This window comes from Chinchilla lanigera, unplaced genomic scaffold (genome assembly GCF_000276665.1).
Source record: "Chinchilla lanigera isolate Chin_1 unplaced genomic scaffold, ChiLan1.0 scaffold00001, whole genome shotgun sequence".
Lineage (NCBI taxonomy): Eukaryota > Metazoa > Chordata > Mammalia > Rodentia > Chinchillidae > Chinchilla > Chinchilla lanigera.
The window spans coordinates 50,597,884-50,614,412 of NW_004955402.1; the positions used below are offsets into that span (position 1 = coordinate 50,597,884).

At 33.4% G+C, this 16,529-nt stretch overlaps 1 long non-coding RNA gene across 1 annotated transcript in view; it reads right to left on the minus strand.

Annotated features, from left to right (window-relative positions):
- LOC102029684 overlaps positions 1-15,839 on the minus strand; it is a 30,806-nt gene extending 14,967 nt beyond the window's left edge. The window contains exon 1 of the long non-coding RNA XR_259104.2: positions 15,608-15,839. This is a non-coding gene — a long non-coding RNA (uncharacterized LOC102029684). The remainder of the gene's footprint in view (positions 1-15,607) is intronic.
- Positions 15,840-16,529: the final 690 nt, after the last annotated feature.

Consider the following 16,529-nt stretch of genomic DNA (forward strand, 5'->3'; position numbering starts at 1 on the left):
CCTGTTGCCTGTGTATTTTTTAACCTGTGTTTGATGAAAAATAATGATGCAATTTTTTTCTTATGTAAACAAAAACTTTGTGGCAAATATTTTCAGAACATTGATTAGACTATATTTATTATATTTAATGTAAAATAAAAATTTCCTCAACTTGAAATATTGGTTTAATGACAATTTTTATTTATTTATTTATTTATTTATTTATTTATTTATTTATTTATTGTCTTTTTGAGACAGAGTCTCTCTATGCAGTTCAAGCTGGCCTTAAGATGACTTTGTTGCCCAGGCTGGTCTCGAACTTGTAAGAGTCCTCCTGACTCAGCCTCCCCAGTACTGGGAAAACAGGTATGGGTCACCACTTCCAGTTTAAATGACACTTTTAGAGAAACCTTGAAAGACCTGGTACTTCAGTGGATGAAAATTTAAGTAACTATTAGCCATTTCCTAGTTGATGATTTCATGACTTTACATGGTGGACTGTAGAAAACAAATTTTTATCATGTGTTCACAACCAAGCAGATATCACTCATAAGTATCATCACATTAATACCTAGAAATATCTATGAGGACAAAAATGTGAGTTCCGTTTTACTGATGTACTAGATATTAGTCTACTGAGTAAAGTAATAAAGCAAGTAGGCATAATTTAAAACTAAGGATAATTTGGAGTGAATTTCTCGAGTACAAATACAGATCAGATTTATAATTTTTGGAAATTATGAGGAAAAGCAATTTTATTTTTCTCAGTAGAAAGACAATTTCTCCTTCTTAACTTAAAGTGTGTATTACATCATGTGAGGTGACCGTAAACATTCACAGATCCTAACAAGGGCTAATAAAGTAACATTGCTCTGTAACCAGAAGATTTTGACATACATGGCGACACCTCAGTAGTAATATCAATATCCCCTGTTAAAAGATAATGCCTATCTGATTCTAATAAAAATAATTTGAAAGTAAAGAGATGGATAAATGGATACAACAGAAAGAGTCACATTGCTCACACAACATAAAATGGAAACAAAATATTTATTGCTCCATGCATGCCTATATGAAATGTCCCAAATATTGATTATGAAAAAATTTTCAGGATATTTATGGCTGCAAATAACAAACACTAGAAAGTGAATTTTAAAAAGTTGTGAAATATTCTCTTAATATTTTCCTCCTATGTATGCCTATCATGTTTTAGTCATCTTTCTCTTGAACTGACTGTAAATACATACATTTAAAGTTTTGTATAAGCAATACTACTCATATTATTTATTTAAATACTAACAGAATGTTTTGTCTGGGTTAGAACTGAGGTAGTGAAGAAAATATAAACTACCTCCGCTAGCAAGTAAAATTATCAGATGGTGTTGCTTGTGTATTTTTAAACTGTTTGATGAAAAATAATGATATATTTTTCTTCCTTATGTAAACAACAGCCTTCACAAAGTGCATGAACTACTACATTACCATGAAAGAAAATGTTCCCTGTATTCTTTCATCGCATGTGGTTTATGGAACACTTTGCCTCTCACTGAGGGTAAAACAGTTGAAAATTACCATCACATGAATCCTCACAAAGGCAAACTTACATTGAATACAATTTCTGGCTGGTAGAGAAAATTCTAAAAGGGTTTCCTATCCAAGGAAGTTCAGCAATACATGTGTGCATGTTTTTGATAAAATCACACTGAAAATATTTTCTGAGTTTGAATCTGAAAATAAAGGATTCTGTAAAAGAGCTGCTGGTTCCTACACAGACACACACACACGCATGCACACACACTTCAAAAATGGAAAGTGAGAGAAAAACCAAGACCTACTAGCAATGAGAAGCACGTGAAAAATATTGTAGCTCAACCAGCTAAAGTCCAGTCCTTGTGGGCAGAGTGAGGAGCTAATCTTGGTACACATTCTTACACATATAACCCTTGCAGGGGAAACTCCCAGAATCAAAAGTAAGGCAAAAAATGAAGGAGTAACAGGAAAAAAAAATGAAGGAGACAATAGAAAAAGATAAAGGCATTTTAGGAGAAAGGAACTGATCCGAATTTTCAAATTAGAGACACAGTTGTATAGATGCAGAAGGCAAAAGCTGTTCAAATTAAGATAGACGAGATGTACAGCAGGACAGATTTGACTTCCATTGCAAACGCTGAAGGCAAGAGCCACCTCAGGGAAAACAGAGAACAATTACCAAGTCAAGACAATGGGAAAAGGAGATTTCTCTAGAGAAAACATTAAGGAAGAAAACAATACCATAATGTTTTCAAAGTACTGAGATAAATATCTTCTCTCAATTTCATACCAGTTAAACTATTTCACACCAATGTGAAGCATACAAAGAAACTAAAATTATGTTTAACACGTTAAGGGTCATGCTAAATCAGTGACAATTTTGATGCAGCAAAATTGGAGAAGTGATTGTAGAATGAAAATCTGAGTATCAAGTAGGAATATTACTTAAAATAATCAATCAAGACTCTTATTTAAAATATGGCATAATTTACTTGAAAATCAATTAAAAAAATAGTCACCCAAAGGGCTAGCACTGGAATCACTTTGAACTGTAAAAATAAATCTTAATCTGCTCAAGTATTCATTATAATCTGTAAACTGCTTTGTGCAATGGTATTTTCACTTTGTTTTGGTATCTGGTAAGATTATCAAAAAATAGGAAAATTTGAGCATTTTATCAAGTAGAATTGACAATCTCTAATATTACCGAAAAGTAGAATGTCTTGATAACTTCTCAGTAAATATCAGCTATCATCATCATCCTCACCAGAGGACCTGCATTCTCTTGGATGGTACAGTTAAGGAAGCAGGGGGTGAACACAGTAAAACCAACACTAACATTGATCAAAGGCTGTGGGACTACATAAAATGGGTGAACAAATAATTATGTCTCCAGAGCTTAGAAAAATCTTCACAGAGTAAATTACATATAATCCAAGATTTGAGGTGAAAAAATTACAGTGTATAAATATGGTTCAAATGTTCCAATATAATATTTGAATTTGTAACTCAAACAAAATATTGTATATACATTTGACTCTTGATAATCCAGTAATAGGTGTATTTGGGTATATGCACAGAAAGACATGCTTTTTTATACTTTAATTGTAGAAAAGAAAAAATGGTATCATGTAGAACAGAGAAGTAATTCATTGCCTGTTGAGATGATCAGTTTCAGTTTATATATTGATTGATTATAATATAAATCCTTACAAGTTTAATGTCTTGGTGAAATTGCTATGTAATGTACATAATGAAATCTGGAGATGTATGTGTAGGTACACAGCACTATGTCTTGGTAATAATGAACTCTTCCGGCATTCCTGCTATGTCACCACATCAGTTAATGCACATTCTGTGCACTGATGCAGTTCCACCCACAACACCCATCAGCAAAATGAATCATTTTTCAAGGTCCCTGTATGGAATATTAAATAAATTAGTGGAAAATATGCAGGCACAAAATGTGGGTAATAAATTCCTGTTAAGTGTAATTTGATGAATGCTATTCATGATTTTTATTTTGGTAATGACATTTTCTTATATAAACAACCTTCTAAAGATATTCTTGTATTCAATTAGACCACATTTATTAACTTAATTTACCAAGAATTCTAGATACACTTATAGGGAAATAAGAAATATAACAGATTTATATAATTCTTTTTCTTTAAGCATTATTATTGAATTTTTTTTTTTTCCGGTACCGGAAATAGAACTCCCGACCTTGCGCTTGCCAGGCAGGCGCTGTGCCGCTGAGCTAAAACCCCAGCTCACTATTTGAATTCTTAATAAGTTACTTTTAGATATAGTTGTGTATATTATCAGCTTGGATGTTCTTAATGTTGATTTTTATTAGTAATATTTTTCTTCTACCAATAATTTCCTTTATGTAATGTCATTTTGATGTTTACTACACATCTCAAAATACCTTTCTCCGTTTTCCTAGAAATATGGAGAAAGCAAGGGTCATGGGAAAATAGCACTGTAATAAGATCATCTCTAGATGGTAACTGTCTATGAATATCTTCTTAGAAGGAGTTATTTTCCATCTAAACATGTTTTATGAATAATTGAACTTGATATCTCAAGCATCTAAATACAGTCTGGAAGAAATCATCCTCTGCATCCTGCTGTGTGAGGTACCCACTGTAGACTGTATTTCTTTTAAACACATCAGATATTTCTTATACTATATAAATAACCTAGTGAAGATGCTGAAATTTGTGGCTGAAGAATTTGTCAGGGAAGTTTACTCAAATTACCTGAATGATCTTTTTAGACTTTAATATATCTATTGCTTATGTATTAGACGATACTGATAGTCTTTCAAAACAAAAGACATCATTCTAGTTGCAGAATTCTGTTTGTAGTAGTGGTGTTTTTATTTCTAGAATATAGTAATTTTCAATTGCTGAAAATTAACTTAATCCTGAGAGTGAGCTGCACTTTTTTCTAAATGGGTAATGTCCTATTGCACCAAAGCTACAGTCATAGATGTTGGACATACAGCATAAAATGTAGAAAACTGAAAAACTAAGTTTACTATTATCCTAATGGAGCATAAAGTCTATTAGGAAAGTAGCTAATTAAGAAGGGAATAATAATCTGGGATGAGAATGAGAGGAATCCATTAAATGCAGGATTTCCCAGGCCTCTTTGCGAAGGAATATTTAAGAAAAGAGTTAAAGAGTGAGGATAATGAGGAGACAGGTATAACTATAGAAACACATGATCTATAGAGAGAACTACATATGAGAAACTAGGGATTTAAAAGAAATTTTAATCTGTTAGTTCATGAAAGTTACTGGAAGAAAGAAATAACACAAACATTCTGGAAGGAGAGTAGAACTAACGCATGGTATTCACAAATGGCAAGGGAATCTGAATACACAGAGGGGACACACAAAGCACGTTAAGGAAATTTAATTTTGTTAGAAACCATTGAAAAGTATTTGAGATTTAATAATACCTCAAATATAAAATAAAAGGACGGTTATAAGTACAGAAACCACATAGCTGGTTTTATTTATCTTCAAATGTAGCACAAGTAAAATATACTGATATCACAATTACAATCTTTGAAAAATGTATAATTTATTTAAAATTTTCAGCAAAAAGCACTCAGATGACAATGTAATTGTTATGCATTTGAAAAACATGTTTATGTCCTTCCACATAGTATATCTGTCCATATACATCCTTCCAGCATAGTGAGGGTAATAGATCTGTTAGTAGTTTGTGGTAACTGGCCATATAAATGATCATTTGATTCAGGCGAATGTGGTAGCAAAAGGGATAAAGACAAATGGAAAAGTTAAAGACCAAATAAGCAGTAAAATGGATGAAGACTTATGTTTAAATCAGTTTAGCATGAAGCAGAGGGAGTGGTCAAGACGCTTTCAAATTTCCAGTTTGTAGGAATGAGTGTGTCAGTCTGTCTTACCTTGAGACAGGGTGCCCAGAAGAGATACAGTGTTTGAAAAGTAATGCAAATAATTTTGCTTTATACTTTATGTTTGAAGATCTTGGAAGATATTTAAGTGAGGAACAAAATGGTGTTTAAGGATGTAGTAGGTTTGTTTACTGAAATACATGTTTGTTATTAGATCTGAGGTGCAGATGTAGTAAAGCACCACTGACTGTCACTACAGAACTGAAATATAGCCTATTAGGCAAGTGGGCTGGGTTACACACAAGAACCTGAAATAAACATATGTATATGTTTAATCAAGAAATAAAATAAGGAACATTGTGTGGCAATGCAACCAATGAAAATGTTATTATAGACACAACTAATGGCAGAGGCTAAGAAAAATAATAAGAAATGGATAAACCAAATGTAAAACAGAAAGGCAAAACCACATTAGGTTTTATACAATTTTCAACAGAGCCAAAAAAAGTAGAATGCCATTTTGTTCTTACTTGTTGTCCACATGTGACTCTGAGATGAAAAACTGATTTCATTGTACCAAGTGGGTTAAGTGGACTAAAAGAACACGAAGTTTTAGAAGAAAATTGTTCCATTCTTTCACTGCGTGACCCTAAAAATAAGTATCGTAGACAACCAGTGGAAACCAGACTAACTGACTCTTTAAACCAACATGTTGGTAAGAAGTAACTGATATGTTAGCCACTAACCTGATAGGTGATTTGAAGCAGGATAAATAAAAAAAAAAAAATCACAATGTTAAAATGTGTGCTATAGAAAACCATATTTCAATGAAGTGAAGGAACTTAAGAGCTAAAGACTGCCAGCTATTTGAGGTTGGATAAGTTTACACTTTTGCTGTTAGTAAACATATTTTCTTCATCCAGAAAGGGAGAATTGAAATTAATAATTACCGTGGAACTCCTGAAGATTTAGATATAAGAAAGGTCAGAAGTATGTGGAGAGTAACTGTAGGAACCTGACTTATCACCAAATAATCCTACATCCCAGAGCAGTTTTGATATAATGAAGGTATTTAACAAATATTTTTGAATGTGTTAATCAATAAATATGCATGTCACAGAAAACTAGGAATAAAATCCAGAAAAAGTCCATTAAGCTTCACACCATTACAGGTCAAATTTTGTTAATACCCAACAGCTTTTTGTATACTTCAAAGTGTTGAAAACTTATTTAAAAGCAAATCAGGACGGAAGAAAAGAAAAATAATAATCAGATTAATAAAGTTGATATTAACAGAAAAACATTTCACAAAGCATAGATGTTCACATAAATTTATAGAACAGTTTTCTATACTGCACTAAAGAAGTGCCACATTTCTAATATAAAGTATTTTTATTTATTATTTTTTCTCTAGCAGTGCTCCTAATGAAAAGTTAAGAAAAAAGTGCTGATGTAAAAATAATAACAAAATTAGATTGTAGTTATATTCTTCTGTTTGTGAAGACAAGAACAAAAAGGTAGTGTGATAAACAGTTTTCTAGTGTAATATTTTCATGACTTTAAAACTTCAGTTTGGTTTATCTTTATGATAATAATTTGAGTTTATTTTATTCCTCTTCCAAATTAATGTTTATTTTTGACTGAAAAGTTATTGAAATGAGGGTAGATTTGCTTTCCGACCTGAGGTCAAGTCTATATGTTTATTGCCACATGTGTTTCCACTTCATCAGTTTCATAAGTGTACTAAATTATTCATGTTCCCAACACAATGCTTTGAAAAAGTTTTGGGTTCAATTAAAACTTTTACTCTCATTTTATAAATTTAAGTTACAGTGTTAACACCTTAGGACATTTGTGTTCTATGAACTGTGATCAAACTTCTTTTGACAACACTTGCATGTTTTATAGAGATTCTATTCCATACTTCTAGTAAATACAGCTAATTAAAATAGCACGTTTAATGTGAACTTTCAATTTATTTATTACTCAGAGAGGAAAAGAGTCTATGCCACAGGTTCTAATGAAATTTTTCTCTTTTCACACTCCTTTCACACCTAGGAAACTTATCTTTTTCAAATTCTTGTGATTGCCAGAACATTCCAGCATGTTGCAGACTTCCACTTTTCTCAGTGACCATCAGACTGCTCTCCACCTTTAGTACAGCCATCTCCAAAAGCAGAAATCTGTTAAGAATACTTGAATCCCGCTAGTAGGACCCTCTAGGTACTCTATATAACTGAAAGTCACTTGATGTTAGGAGCCATGGCTTCTCTTCTTTATTGCTAGTTTCTCTCTTAGTGCATATCACTGATGGCAGTCAAGAAGTACAGAAGGGAGAGAGCAAAAGATCATATTTCTATTAAAATATCTTTTAAACCTATTAGAGGCAACTGTCTTATTTTGTGCAAGTTTGGGGTATATTTTCAGGCCAAAAGACAGGATTTTTATGTATGTTGAGCTCCTAAATTATTAGGGACACTGGCGCTGTTTGTAGTGTTTCCATAATGGAATTTCAGTGATAAAATATTAAGAGCCAGCCAGTCTGGTTAGTATCACAGAAAAAAATAACAGGATAAATATAATTCATTTTTAGTAAAAAGAACATTTAATGTTCAAAATGTGTTAGTTTAACACAACCTTTGAATATCTATTAAAGAACGCTGAATACTTTTTCAAACAAAAATTAGGACTGTGGGGTCCAGATTGAAGATCTCCATATTCACATAATGTCATTACTTTTGTAATTTTACAGAAATTTTTTTTTTAATTTGCTTCATTGGTATCAGCATGGTCATTTGTTTCTGATCATTTGGTCTTGGCTGAAATAGCACCTGGCTGAAATAGCACCTTTGTCATGTTAGCATTTTTCTTATGTTAGAATGAAGCAACAATGGAAATACTGTAACAGTTTCTTCTTTGTTTGTCTACAGTCTAGCACACTTACACTGAGCTACATCCCCAACTGTTTTTTTTAATTTGTTTTGTTTATTTCAAGACAGCGCCTTTCTGTGGCACTAATTTGATTAGTGGGCTCCAGGTTGGGCTCCACCCTGCAATCCTGCCTCAGTCTTCCAGCACACTAGGATAAGAAGCAGGCACCACAACACGGTGTAGTGTCTCTCAACATTCCTGCCAGCACCTGTCACATGATATTTTGCTGTCCCATTTTCCAAAGGCAATTGCATGAACACTCACAATGTATTTTGTAAAATGAGAGTTTTAAATGGAATTATAAAAATGGCACATATTTTAGAACATTAAGCAATGTTTTGTGAATGGGAAATCAACAAAGCAGAATAATTAAATATAATTTATCTAGAAAGTGAATTGAATCTGAGATTCATAATAGTAGAGAAAGAAACAAACATTGAACATTGAACAGCGCAGAAGCCTTTTAATTGTCCCAGCAGAAAAGACAGTTCTGGGCATCCATGTATGTGGATGGGTAGATTTGGAAGAAAGATGAACTCGGTTTCCCTAATTGCTTCTATTTTCTTAGTGAAGCAAATAGACAGGGTCATCAGCTGAGAGTTGATAGGTACAATGAGAGGTTTAGAGAAAAAGAAAATGAGTTGCTCCTCTCTGAGATAAGAAAAAATAGAGCAAGGTGATTTGGCAATTTTGACATCAATTTGCAACCTGTTGCTATGTCTATAAAGATAACACAAAGATATACATCGCCATTCTGTGTGTGCATGTGAAGACACTAAGTTACAGTTCAACATTTTTGAAATTATATAACTAGAAATGAGAGTTAAATAGAGATGGAAGGAACTTGTAAAGCAATATTGCCTTACATATTTGTAGTTTTTTTTTTTTCTGCACAACTCTCTGCAGGAGAACATAAAAATAAAAAGATCTTGGAAGTTTTTTGATGAATATTTTGTTCAGGATCATCAGCTGTGTATCATATACATAAAACTAAGTGACTGGTACATTTTTCTATATCAACTATAGAGAAAAATAGTAAAAATGCCCTAAGAATATCTTAAATTCTGGAATTCTGTCTAGCTATACTACTAAACTTGGATAATGTTGACCAGAGGTCATGTTTATGGATTGGATAGATGTATGAGACTTTTTCTACAATAACTCAAATAGAACATAGACTATAAAATAGATGTCATAGTTATCCCATTTTTAACATGGCAAAATTAAGAACAGATAAATTTCCCCCTATATGAACAAAATCAAACACCTAGCATTCAAATATTAGTTATTTGATTTCATAGAACATTTCTTAATATTCATTTCTATGTAGATTATGGCAAAGCTTCCTGAAATTTAGACCTTTTAAAAGGGTGATTGAATTTTTGAAGACCAAAGGAACAGCAGGTTTTGCCATTTGAATTTAGCTTGAAGTATGCTAAGGATGCTAAGTTCTCTCCACTAGATTTTGTACACATACCAATTGTGGATTTATTGGTCCTCTGGTGAGTTTATGGCTCAGCCTCTATAAAACCATGTGCTTGTGCATCCTCTTAAAAGGAACATTATTCACTGTAATGGATATTTGTTTCTGCAAGCATTAAAACATTAAATATGAGTCAAAAACCTACTCTAAAAGACTTGCATAAAACCCTTCATATTCAATCTTGGTCTCTTTCAGCTTTCTATTTCTGTGTAGATTTTACTCTCACCCTTGCTTATGTTTCAAGAATATCAATTATTAAATAGCTTCATAGTCTTCATGTGGGTAATGTATTACTCACAAATAGTATTTAGTATTAACATGATATTAAAATCCAGGAGATCTCTGTGGCTCTTTAGAGTATTAATAAAAACAATTGAGACTTTCAAAATTATAAATTAAATTATATATAAAGTAGAAGCATTAACTTACCAGGTTATTTTTCTCAAACTGCAACAATAAACAGGATTCCTTGGTAAAGAACCCTTTCAAACACAGTGACAAGGGGCAGTTCTTTTGTTTCTGAAATTACTGAATAAAATTTTGATGTTTTTCAATATTATTAAAAAGAGGACTGAGAGTTATTAATGGAATGCACTAAACTTTCTGCATAACAAATTGACATATGCAATCTTCTCATGGAGCAAGTAGAAATAAGAATAATGATAATTTCATAAAAGTTGTGACAGAATACTTCAGCCAAACTGTAGGTTCACTAATTGTAGCAAGGTTCAAGTCTTTTCATTCTTTTTTTGGTTTTTCTTTTTTTTTTGGTTTTTCTCCGGTACCGGGAACCGAACTCACGACCTTGCGCTTGCCAGGCAGGCGCTTTTTGCCGCTGAGCTAAATCCCCAGCCCCAAGTCTTTTCATTCTAATTGGTTGGCAAGGTCTACATTACTGCAGTTGGAATCTATTTCTAGTTGCTCATTATAAGGAAATGCAGTCAAGCGTCTTCATATCCTAAAAATCTAGACTTGAAAATGACACCTCTGGAAGAACTATAGATAGATCTGATATGTAAATGTGAGTGAAGGTAATCATTAAAACCTTGGGGAGAGTAAGTGAAATGGTTACATCAAGTAATTATACATTTTAAAGTGTAATTTAGTCCTAACTGAACAACAGACTTTATTTTCTGCTAGAAAACTAATCATACAATTAAAAACTAGGGGTGAAAGTGATTAGTTTAAAGAGACAAAAATGCATAAATAATTGCTTAATGCTGAAAATGTTAAAAAAATGTAGAGTTGAATAGTTTTAGGGTAAAAAGTTTAGATCGTTATAAAATCTCTTATATTCATACAATGATCTCTACTGACTGCAAAAAAAGGAGCCTTGTTTGTGGAACAGTAAATAGCAGTTTACTTATTTAGCTATGCATAAAACAACACACTAAGGTCAGCAAGCATTAAAAGCTTATATTTGGTCACATATAACCAGAAGTATTACATATAGATATTAATGTCTCAAGATTTAGTTCACTGCTTCTCAGAATAAGCCTTTAATTTTAATGCAACATTCCACTGCCTTTTTAAAGTCTTAATGCACCTGACTTGAGATGTTAAGAAAGATAGATCAAATAATTTCACAGTAGCTCCAGGAAAAGAAAATCAAAGTCATTGATTTTAATTCTTCTGTGTGCATTCCTATTTAAGTTTAAATGTAGGCGTTGACTATCAGTCTTAGTTAATATACACTGAATATTATCCTAGTCTTATGTGTTTAAAGCTAAAATTAAAATGTAAATGAACTCTCTCATTTCATGGTAGTGTGACAAGCCTTTTAGCTAGAGTTATATTGATATTAAGTATATGATTGTAATATGTAGCAATAAGCTATTAAGTCAGCAAATTATGTTCTCACATCCCAAGAAATTCTTCTGTAAATCCATATGTGCAACTCACTTTGCATCAGTCATGAAACACAAAACCTTATGTAGTCAGAATTCTTTTACAATAGGGACTTATGTCAGTGAACACTAATGTGGTATAAAATACTAAAAAGCAACAATATATAAAGCTTATCACAGGGGCATCTTGTTTTCTTGGTGAATTCCTAAATTCTCTGATTGTGATGCAGAGCTAGGTCTTGGTCCTTAGACATGCATATTGATAAGACCCATTTGTTGATAATCTGGGGCAAATCAACTCTTTGTGCAGAAATAAAAAGAAATTAAAAGGGTTCAACATCCTAAGCATTCTTTAGAAGCTGGAGCTTTTGTTGTTTGGGAAAAGGTTAAGAGGATTATTTATCCCAAACGGTGCACCAGAAGGTTCTGGAAATTTCAAAGGACAGTCTGCTATGTTGTCCATGCCAAAAGGAAGGAATCCGAGACCCTGTGGACTCCAGAGCTCACCTCTAGTTCAATGAGAGATGCTCCTGTATTTCATTTGTTTGAAGATTAATTTCAAAGAAAAGCTTCCAAGAGTTTTTTGACCTCTAATTTAGTAGATTTGCAAAACTGCTTTTAATATCATGGCATAAAGAAAATATTTAATTAATTTTATCTGCTGCAATATATTATATAAAATCTCAACCAATTAGAATGTTAAAGCTGTGCTAGGTCTTCTCTGCCTCCTTTCCACGTGTGAGTCAGAAACTGTTGCAACTGCACAGCCAGTGCAAGCGTCAAAAGTTTCCTCCCCTGCCCATGCCCCCCACACACGTGCTTCTGGTGTCACAAGCAGGTTTCCCCCTGGTCGACCAATGGTACATCCTCCTTCACTGGGCCAAGTGCAGTAACAGTGCTATAGGCATTGAGGAGACTGTGGAGCTCCAACAGTGTGTAGAATCACTAGTTTAAGCTATGATCTTCATAATATAACTACTGTGTCCTTCTCAATGTGTTTAATTTGGAAAATCTGTCAATCTCAGTCATGTTATTTCTTTTATTAAGGAATTTTCAGCTCAAAAAATTATATTTTTCATGCACTTTCCATTTATTGAATCTTTTCTTGCATTAATACCGACTGAATCTATTACTGATTGTTCATTTGATTATTACATCAAATGTCAATTTAAATACTGTCCTCATTTTATTGAGTTTGGTTTATGTAGGAAAGTCAACTCTAAGTTTATAATTTCATTGACATTTTTCTTCCTTGCATCCAGGCACAGAGATCATTTAGATTTATAATGCTAACAACAACAGCAACAACAACAACAACGACAATAATAATAAATACTCTGGACAGCAGAGTACTTCCCAACACTTAGTTCTTTAACTTCATATTTTCACTCCCTTACACTTTGCCTTTTGAGCAGTATTTCTCCATTCCCTCCCCATAGCAATAGTAGTTATAATAGTAGTCCACTAGCAATAGTAGCTAATGTAAATATGTACTTAATATTTTCATTCACTGTATTTTATAATTCACAATATTTTCACTTTTTTCCAAAATCCAACCCAAATTATGAAGTTTCTCAAGATCAAGTACCCCAATGCAACATCAGACACAATAAGCTCTAGAACACAAGTAAGGACATTACTACACGACACGGGCTTAGAAATATTGTTAAAGTTTCTGTTATGCAAATGGTACTCTCTGAATTTAAGATGTGCACTATCTTCATTGCCATCACGAACAGCTCTACTCATGCATCAAAAGGTATAGCACTTGTTTGTGTGTTTAAAGAGAGAAACAGACATTCTTCCTTGCTTTTATTATTGACCTTTTTTTTCTAGTGTGCAAGAAAACAAAGCTAGTTGAGGAATGAATCCTTCATGGGAGATAGCCTCCAACTCTTACAAGTGAACCACAGTCTTACTGCCTAGATAAACTAGGCTAATATTTTAATAATATTTTACTGAATTTTAGTTTGTCTTCATGCTATATACTATGCTAAAAATATATATGCAGTCTAAAATGATTGATGAAACACAGTAATGGCTCTATTATCTATAAATGGTAAAGACAACACTATTATAATATTTTATAATGCTACTGGCTTTGTTTACCATGCAGACATGCAGGATCCATGTAATTCATCTGAGAAAGTTTTACCTTCTCAAATTTAACAAAAAACATTTTAAGACAAGATTAAAGTAAGTTTGTTATATTCTGGACAAATTTAATTTGGAACTTAACTCATAAAAAGTTAAAAAAAAATTGAAGGCTTCAGTTCACAGCCTTACTCGGTACCTTGCTAAAAGATTTTCATTACTTGTATATATTATAACAACATAATTGTTTGATTCCCCTCAATGATTCCATTTCTCTTTACAGAATAAAAATTATGCACTCAGCTACAAAGTGAAATGCACACTACAAATGATCTTCCCTCCTAAAAATGGACAGTTTTTCTTCCGAAGCTATTTTTTATGAAAAGGTCATAAAAAGGAAAATAAATATATGGATGGAAGATCAGTCATAATGACTATTGTAGAAATATAATGGTGGAGTGAAGAAAGACCTACTTTTGTTTGATTTGATATTAAAATATAGGGCTCTGAACAACATTATACCTTCTGTTCCTTGGACAGTACATCTTTCTCCACAGTGATCAAAATGAATGCATTAAGAAATGTAAAAAAAAAAAGTACTAAAAGATTTAGCACATTCTATGCTTAAATTTTAAAAATGGGATAGGAACAATAAGTAGCAAGATAAATTATATGTCCCATTTACATGACGTCTTTACCAGATCTGGTCATTTTTTCTACTCCATGAGTACAACAATCCCTTCTGTGGCACCTGTGGAGCTGTTCTCTGGGCAATTGCTTCTTCAGGTCTTATTGATGGGGTTAGTAAGTTCGGAGAAAGTGAACTTTCTCCATGCACTTTTTCTCCCCCTGTGTTTATATATTTTTGGAAGATTATCTGTGCTAAGTGTTCTAAATTAATTTGGTGTGCTAGGTGTTCTAAATTACACCAATTAATTTGGTGTTCTAAATTAATTTGGATTTTAATAACTATTATTGTTGGTATTCAACACATCTCCCCCAAAGGCTCATTTATTGAATGCTTAACTGAGTTTTTGGGAAGAAGTAGTTGTATTATAAAGCCTATAACTGCATTAAGTGGAATAATTCATTGATGCGATCATAATTTGATGACATTATTGGGAACTGATATCAGCAGAAGGTTTGGCCTAGATAAAGGGACTGGGTCCTAGTGGCATCAACTTGGGAATATGTGGTCCCTGAGCCCTCTCACTCTCTGCTACCTGTGCACCATGAGGTGAACAGTTTCTCTGACACATCCATTGCCATGGTATTTGCCAAAGGCCTAGAAGCAACAGAGTCATACGTGCAGAGACTGAATCTGTGCCTGGGAAAAATAACTCCCAACATGTATGATGTCACACGCACTGAGTTTATGTACCCTGAATATCAAAGAATGAATTTTGAGGACCAAAGAGGGTAAGAGCAGGAAATGTTTGTTGAAAGCTCTTGAGAGACAGGATTGGGCTGAAAGTGGGCTCCCTGCAGGCTCTTTCTCCATGGATACTTCATAAAATAAAATCACAACATGGATGCCACATGGGTCAAACTACAATCAACCTAGAGAATTACAAGTATATTCATTGAGCTAATATTGATCCAATAGGGGAACAAGGCACATAACCAGGGTATAAGGCAAGTATCATTAATTTTAGTTTATCTATAACTTCTAATCATAGAAACAAAAAGGCATTTCTGGAAAGGAATGGGTGTATGAGTGCAGATGTTCTGGTCACCCACCTATGTGTCTGATGCCTCTCTGGGACCGTTGGAACAGGTGCTGCTAGTTACAGTATAATCCCAAGTTTGTGTTTATCTCTAGAAAGACCCACAGGCCTGTCTACTCACCTCCACCTCGAGGCCAGGCCCTCTTCAGATTCATTTCCAGCCACAAATTTTCCTGTGTCTGTCTCTTCCGCACTGATCACCTCAAGGGCTCTCTGACTATCTATTGATTTCTATCTAACTTATCTGTCTGTACTAAATCCATGAACCAAGTGCATCTGTCTTCCTTGAAGTTGTTTATGTCAGGTCTTTTACCCCGGCAGAAAAGCTGGTGAGTACTGAAAACTATGCCAGAGAAGCAGTCATTACTGAGAATGTACCGGATGATACAGCTGAGGAGACTTTGGAATTGGTTTGTAGGAGGAGCTTGTGAAATTTGTGAAAGTAAGCTAGACAAATCGAGAATGTTGTAAATGGATTTTAAGGGGAAATGCAGCTCAGGGCTCAGAATACCCGATGCCTTATTAGAATGCAGACAGTAAAGCTTATGTTGATGACATTACAGATAGAAATAAGGATTTTATTATGAATTGGACTAGAGACCACTCATGTTATATTCTAGTGAAGAATTTGTCCATATTTTATCCACACTTTCAAACTTTTTGTGAGGCTCAGTTTAGGGGAATGGACTGATTACACTGGTTGAAATTTCAAGACAGCACAATCTTCAGACAGTGTCATAGATAGTGTGGCTGCATTTGGCTCAAATTACACTGAGAATCAAGTGTAAACTCCATAGCCTAAGGGTTTGAAAAACTCTGTCCAGAAAAGGAATACATTTAAAACTAAGAAGAAGATGTAATGGGTAAAGTAATTCTTAAAAGAAACCAAATACAAAATATTTTATATTGGAACCATGGAAAAAATGTCTTCAAGGTATCTCAGGAATTGGCCAGACTCCACCTATCAAAGGTTCAAGGCTGTAAACATATAAATGCTTTTGAAAGGAATTGTTTTAAGAAAAGAGCCTGGGTACACCTTGTAT